Source organism: Macrobrachium rosenbergii, chromosome 29 (assembly GCF_040412425.1).
Source record: "Macrobrachium rosenbergii isolate ZJJX-2024 chromosome 29, ASM4041242v1, whole genome shotgun sequence".
In the NCBI taxonomy this organism is placed as follows: Eukaryota; Metazoa; Arthropoda; class Malacostraca; order Decapoda; family Palaemonidae; genus Macrobrachium; species Macrobrachium rosenbergii.
In genome coordinates, this window is record NC_089769.1 from 5,390,962 (window position 1) to 5,398,287 (window position 7,326).

General features: G+C 40.2%; 1 non-coding gene across 1 annotated transcript; it reads right to left on the bottom strand.

The window, feature by feature from the left end:
* Positions 1–6,279: 6,279 nt before the first annotated feature.
* Positions 6,280–6,351, bottom strand: TRNAH-GUG (transfer RNA histidin (anticodon GUG)). The gene has a single exon. It is a non-coding gene; the product is annotated as a tRNA-His (tRNA).
* Positions 6,352–7,326: the final 975 nt, after the last annotated feature.

Genomic DNA, 7,326 nt, shown 5'->3' on the forward strand with positions numbered 1-7,326 from the left:
GCTGGTGTTGTACAGTGTATATTATTTGTATTTTATTGTAGAAAAAGTTTTTTTCTAGTATGAGTCACTGTAAAGATATATGGAATAAAAATAACATTTCATCCTGGTGTTTCATTCTCTTACTTTATATATATATATATATATATATATATATATATATATATATATATATATATATATATATATATATATATATATATATATATATAAATATGTGATTTTTATGATAATACAGAGAAACTTGCAACAAAAAAACCTGCCTGTATGTACAACCATTACAGCACTAATTTCAAGGATATTATCCATCTCCTCGAGAACTTTGTAGTTTCTGTAGCATTTAACATGAATACAATTTCAAGACAATACTGACCGACATATGAGTCTATCAAATACACTGTTAAAGTCACGTGACAACTTTTTGTTACATTGGACAACCTGGAAAATTAGTGGAAAATAACAGAAAGTAAAAGATTTATACAACATGCACATATTATTATTATTATTATTATTATTATTATTATTATTATTATTATTATTATTATATTATTATTATTATTATGAAATTCAAGCTTCCAAAGAAGACAGAGAGCTTGTTCATTCGAAAGTAGAAACAGAAAGTAACAGGACATACAGACATGAGAGATCAGTTATTAGAAAAGAAATAACGTATTGATAAATCAATCAATAAATAGATAGAAATGACAATACTTTATAAAATACAAAACTCCCCACCCCTCCCTTACCGTCCACATGAGAAGATAAGAAAGTGTATATTCACAAGGCCCTGTTTGGTAAGGAATTGCAATTGAAAAAATGAATATAGGCAAAAGGCCAAGTGCTGGGAACTCTGAGGTCAAGCAGCGCTGAAAGGGAAATTGACAGTAAGGAGGTCTGACAGGTGTAACGGGAGGGAAACCTCGTGGTTGCACTATGAAACAACTGTTAAGAGAGGTGGAAAGTCAGATGGAAGAAAAGGAACATGAACGGAGGTACAGTAAATGGAATGAAAGGGGTTGCAGCTAGGGGACCGAAGGGACGCTGGAAAGAGCCTTAAGTCGTGCCCACAGTGCACCACATGAGGTGCACGGTGCACTGACAGCACTAACCCCCTACGGGGCTGTCTGGTAAGGAGACTCATACTGAGATGAAACTCCAAAATACAGGATTTTATAGCCCGTTGCTCTGCAAAGGTAACACCCGACTAATACTACTACTAATACTGAAGAATGCAAAACGAAGAATACAGTTACTTCCCTCGTCGACATTTCTGTCATATTCAGTATAACGCTTGGCGATGTTCATCTATAACGGATTCATGTGGGGCAGCTTAGAACCCAGTCGTGTTATTTAGCGTGACTGACCTGAAAAGTCAAGTGGGGGGAATAGCGTGAGAAAGTCGAGTACAATAAACAGAGAGAGAGAGAGAGAGAGAGAGAGAGAGAGAGAGAGAGAGAGAGAGAGAGAGAGAACGGATTCACGTGGGGCAGCTTAGAACCCAGTCGTCTTACTTAGCGTGACTGACTTGAAAAGTCAAGTGGGGGGGAAAAGCGTGAGAAAGTCGAGTACAATGAGAGAGAGAGAGAGAGAGAGAGAGAGAGAGAGAGATCCTATACTACTATGTTTATGCCCCTTTATGGCCTTGTTTCCCCTGTACAGGGTTTCGATCTGTTCATTTGACGTTCAAGTTCATTTATTTATCTGTATTCATTTGACCTTTAACTTCACTTATTTGTATCCATTTGCCTGTTAAGTTCACTCATCTGCCTTTCAAGTTCACTTCTTCATCCGTATTCATCAGACTTTTCAAAGTTCACTTGTCCGAAGTTTCGTATGAGAAATGCGAGCTTTGAAGATTCTAGGAAAATTAATATTCATATTCCCACAACAAAGCCGAAAGAACAAATGACCCCCCATAATAAGTAATAAAAAAAATGAGCTTAAAAATACATACGAATGAAATTAAAAGCACACAAAGCCTTTTCATTCTCATTTCTTTCTATAGTTTTCATTTCATAGTATGGCGTGCACAGCTCTCCTTACCGCCTTATTCCTCCTCCCCTCTCCGCCCTCCCCACCTTCCTCCCACCTCCCTCCCTACCACCCACACATACGCACACGCACGCGCAGACACTCTAAACAGTCGCCCGCTCTTGAACTTTCTCTCTCCGACCACACACAACCAGATGAATTCAGCAGACTGCAAGGGAACAGTCACGTGACACAGGAGACTTATTATTCAAGAGGAGCAAGATTACGAAGAAGAGAAGCAACCCAAACTTACCATGTGAGGATAAAACTAAAAAAAAAAAAAAATCAGAAACGAGAGCTGGAAAAGAGATTACTCGTACTTTTCATAAGAAAATAAAGAAGGAAATTACGAATAAAGCTCAAATACGAGAACTGAACTCCAGCCAAAGATACACATCACGATGAGCCGTTGCATAGGACACGCCTCCCGCCAACCACCAGACGGGAAGGGGGAGCCGTTGCAAAGACAAAGCCTCACAACTACTACTACTAACACCACTGCTATATTAAATACTATCATCATCGCCGTGATCAAAGCGTCAACGCAGACGACGGGGAGGAGAAAGGGGGCGAGAAAGATAATGACAGAGCGGCGGCTGTGGGGAGGAAAGGAAAGAGCAAAAGGAAAGGGAAATGACTTGGGTGGTCCCCGATGAGAGGCGGGCTCGTTTTTTAAACGATCTAAATGCGGGGAGCCATTTCAGAGAGAGGAGGCGTTTGGTCCTCTCGCTCATATAAATGTGAAAATTGTGGACTGCTAATACGGACCCAATCGGAATGAATAGTTAATCTTCTTCTTCTTCTCCTCCTTCTTAATAGGTTACGGCTTCCTGAGTCAGCGTTCTTTCTCGATGTTTTTATTTGTTTCTCGTACCATCTGCTCAGTGACTGAATAATCGCGCAAAATGGGGCTCCCTTTCATTGAATGATTTGCGCTCGACGCAAACGTCTGGGGTTAATTACTCCTCATGAAGATGAAGGAGGCTTGAAGCGCGAGATTATTCCGCTCTCGAAAGAGAAACGAAGGGAAAAATAAGAAGGCGTTAACGCTGGGGACGATAATGGCGTTTCTGACGTGGAGGCAGGAGGGAATAAAGGATTTCACTCTGATAAAGGGGGGCAGTAACATATGGAAAAGAAACGCGAAAACAATTCACTCTTCAAACGCAGGGAGATCCGTCTTCGAAACCAGCCACCTATAATAGCTTTCCCCCTCTCTCAAATTCACGTTCTTTGATGTCGTGTCCTGGGGATGAAAAAACAAATGACGATCGTTCTCTCCTCTGCTATTTTACTTCTAACTCCTCCTCCTCTCTGTTTATCCTTCCTCGAATTCTTAGGAGATATGACAGAGTCTCTCTCTCTCTCTCTCTCTCTCTCTCTCTCTCTCTCTCTCTTTGGGCTGGGCTGACTGGTTCAGTTCTGTCCCGTTGCAGCATCAACAGCTATGAATTGGTTACTTTATGAATTAAAACCTTAAACTTTGGCTTGAAATTTTCTGAGATTTGCTAATATGAACTTCTTAAGAAAATGACTGAGATATCCTCAGCCTGGTAGTGAAGGGGCAGAAATGTTTACCGACCCCAGTGACCTGGAATATCAAATTTAGGCCCAAGGCCAGGCGCTGGGACCTATGAGGTCATTCAGCGTTGAAAATAATGCTGAGACAATTGTTAGGAGAGGGTGGAAAGTAATATGGGAAAAAGAGAGAATATGAATGGAGGTATAGTAAAAGGAGTGAAAGGGGTTGTAGCCAGGGGCCGAAAGGACGCTGCAAAGAACCGTTAGTATTGCCTACAGTGCACCTGATGTCGTCCTCTGACTTAAAGAATAAGGTTTCTGAAGCTGAAAGCGTTCATTGCATGGATTCCTTTCTGCCAATAAAGTTTCTAAGAGATGTATCTGGAACCTAACCTATTTAGGTATTTTAATATTTTCAGTATTTATTTAACTCATAATGGTATCATTTGGAAGGCTGGATTACTGCCTAAACCCTAATAATAATAATAATAATAATAATAATAATAATAATAATAATAATAATAATAATAATAATAATAATAATAATTGAACAATTATTTTCTGGCGGTGACAAATTCACGTCAAGTTTCCAACACCATCGCCGGTTCCCTCAATCAGGTTTCCCCTGGCCTTCCGGGACCTCTGCTCATCGAAATACGTCGTTTCTTCAACGCCGAAAAGAGCAATGAAAGGAGAGTCATTCATGCTGACGTCAGCAACGCTATCGGCCAGGAGTCAATTAAGAGAGAATACCTGGCGCCACACCTGTCAGGGGTCGCTGTCGCCCAGCCCAGGTACAAAACTCCCGAAGTCACGGGTTTAAGAATTTCGTAGGATCATGGACCGCTCAATAGCCCTGTAGGGAAAGGTGTGGTGGGGGGGTAGTGGCATCAGTGCACCTAACGTGGTGTACTGTAGGTATGACTAAAGGGCGTTTGCAGCGTCCCTTCGGTCCTTAGGCATAGAATAGAACAGAACAGAATAGAATAGAATAGAATAGAATAGAATATACACTGGGACCTATAACGCCGAGTAGCGCCTTCTGGAGTGAAACAAGTCGCCGAAGACGTTCTTACGGAATTATCCACGTTGGTCAATTGTGTACCTTTGATGGAAAGAGAGAATATCAGACACCCCCTCCCTTCTCTCTCTCTCTCTCTCTCTCTCTCTCTCTCTCTCTCTCTCTCTCTCTCTCTCTCTCTCTCTCTCTCTCTCTATTTTTTTGGGGGGATAATTAATCCAACTACAAGAATTCCATCTTGAACACACAGAGACAGCCCGTAATATTCACTAAAACCAACACAGATTATCGCAGTTGATATCACTCTTAAACGCTGAGTCCACTCCCCGGGCACCTACCCCCCAAAAAATTAAACCCTTCCCACAAAATAAACAAACCCTTTCGATCAGCTCTTCGCGCAAGGGGACAGGACGCTGCGCAAACTTGGTAAAATTTTCGCTCTGCGCGTTTCTGAAAGACCTCCCAACCACGCCAAAAGAACCCGCCTCAGAATTTCTAAGTATGCTAATTGGAAAAGCTGTCAGCTTTAGAGGAGGCCGGTTTGAATTCAAAGGGGTGTCTTGCCTTCTCCCTCCCGCCCCTCCTCCCATCACCCTGCCCACCCTTCCGAGGGAGATTGTGAAGAAACGCCGAGATCTAATCGGCTGCATATGGAGTGTGACAGTGGGTGCAAATTCTACTCTGGTGGCCGACCGCTGAGGAAAAGACGGTTTGTGGTCCTGTCTGTCTTTGCCATTTCGTGCTCAAATCTCTCTCTCTCTCTCTCTCTCTCTCTCTCTCTCTCTCTCAACACAATTCCCTTGCCCTTCACAAGATTCACATTTGTTTTATCTTTTTCAGTCTCATTACGCACTGCTCTTTAGATTATTTACTTTTCTCTCTCTCTCTCTCTCTCTCTCTCTCTCTCTCTCTCTCTCACTATTCCCTTTCTCTTCACATGATACACATTTTTCTCTCTTTTTTTTCTCACTATACTCACTATATCCCTTTGGATTATTTACTCTCTCTCTCTCTCTCAACACAATTCCTTTTCTCTTCACATGATTCACATTTGTTTTATCTTTTTCAGTCTCATTACGCACTACATATCTTTAGATTATTCACCTCTCTCTCTCTCTCTCTCTCTCTCTCTCTCTCTCTCTCTCTCTCTCTCTCTCTCTCTCTCTCAACACTATTCCCTTTCTCTTCACATGATACACATTTTTTCTCTCTATACTCACTATATGCCTTTGGATTATTTACTCTCTCTCTCTCTCTCACACAATTTCCTTTCTCCCTACATGATTCACATTTGTACTCTTTTTTTTTCACTCTCAATACTCACTATATCTCGTAGGATTACTTATTCATTCTCTCTCTTTCAAAACAGATGTGGTGTATGAACACAGAAAATGTAGGCCTACTGATATATATTTCAGTAGATCAGTCTTTTAGGAAATCTGTGTCCAGTAGTTGCCCAAAACTATCCCTGATGAGTGTACTATCAAGAGCCCTATGCTGGCATAAGGCCATCTGAATCCAGAACAACTATGAGCTACTGTTGATTGTGAAAGGGCTTATCAACTGTATGTGGTATACTGTACTGTGTAACGTCACTACACATATGAATAAAGCATTGTATAACGCTTCTACCACTTGAGGAAGATGGCCATTAAGTAGGAACATATTTACTCTATAAATTGTTTTCTTTAAAGAGAAAAATTTACCAGTGCCGTGACCAGGATTCGAACCTGGGTTATTGCGGCCACAACGCAATGTACTAACCACTATACGATCACGGCTAGCAGCTGGTTAGCAACCTGGCAACTGTAAATGCTAATTATGCTCTGGAAACGATAATGTAACTTCCTAAGACAGATAATAGTTTGGAATGAATACTTTTAATATGAGAAAACACATCATAAGTACGGTGGTATTTTAACGGAATATTATACTTGGGTCAATATCAGTCTCCGAACGTAAATGTAAGTCTAACGTTTAATACGCTTTCAAGCACATATTGGACATTTTGCGGTTATTTCAAATGCAAAGTAAAGTCAAATTCAAGCACAACATTATTCACTTAATAATTATACAGGGGCTTGTCTTATTGAATCGTTCTTGCAATAAATATAAGGAAATATGTTTTGTTGAAAGTTAAAACCACCAAAGAAAACTACTCCATCCTTTTTCTAACCTCAGAAAATGAAATCGAAGGGGAGACTCTCTTACTTCAAAGGAGCCTACGCTACTTCACCCTAGCTCGAACTCGATTTTAAATAAAGACAAAAATATACGTTATATCTACGCTTTCCTGGGTTTCTGTCGTTTTCGAATCTCCTGTATGATGTAATCAGTCATGTAAATTCAAGAAATCGAAGAAACACGATAAAAAAACCGGTTTCCCTTGAGTCCCTAAGAAAACTGAAACGGCCTTCAAAACGAACAGAATTATTCACGACTGGACTTAATTTTTTTCTTATATATAAGGCTTCCTATAAAAACTAATTTTCACAACAATTCATTACATAAAAGTGAACGGTAAGGACCATAAATTTTTGTCGAGTTGTCCCACTCTTAGGTACACAAAAAAAATTTTAATTGAATAAACTGAATTGTATGCTATCATATCAAAGATGGCAGACGGACTAATATTTTTTTAAACTGTGGCAGAAAAGTTTAATACATTAACCTAAACACTAAGGCTGAAAACGAATGACAATCGTCACTTTCTGTTTATTTATTTAAACTGTTTCCGTCTCCTTATGAACCAGTTC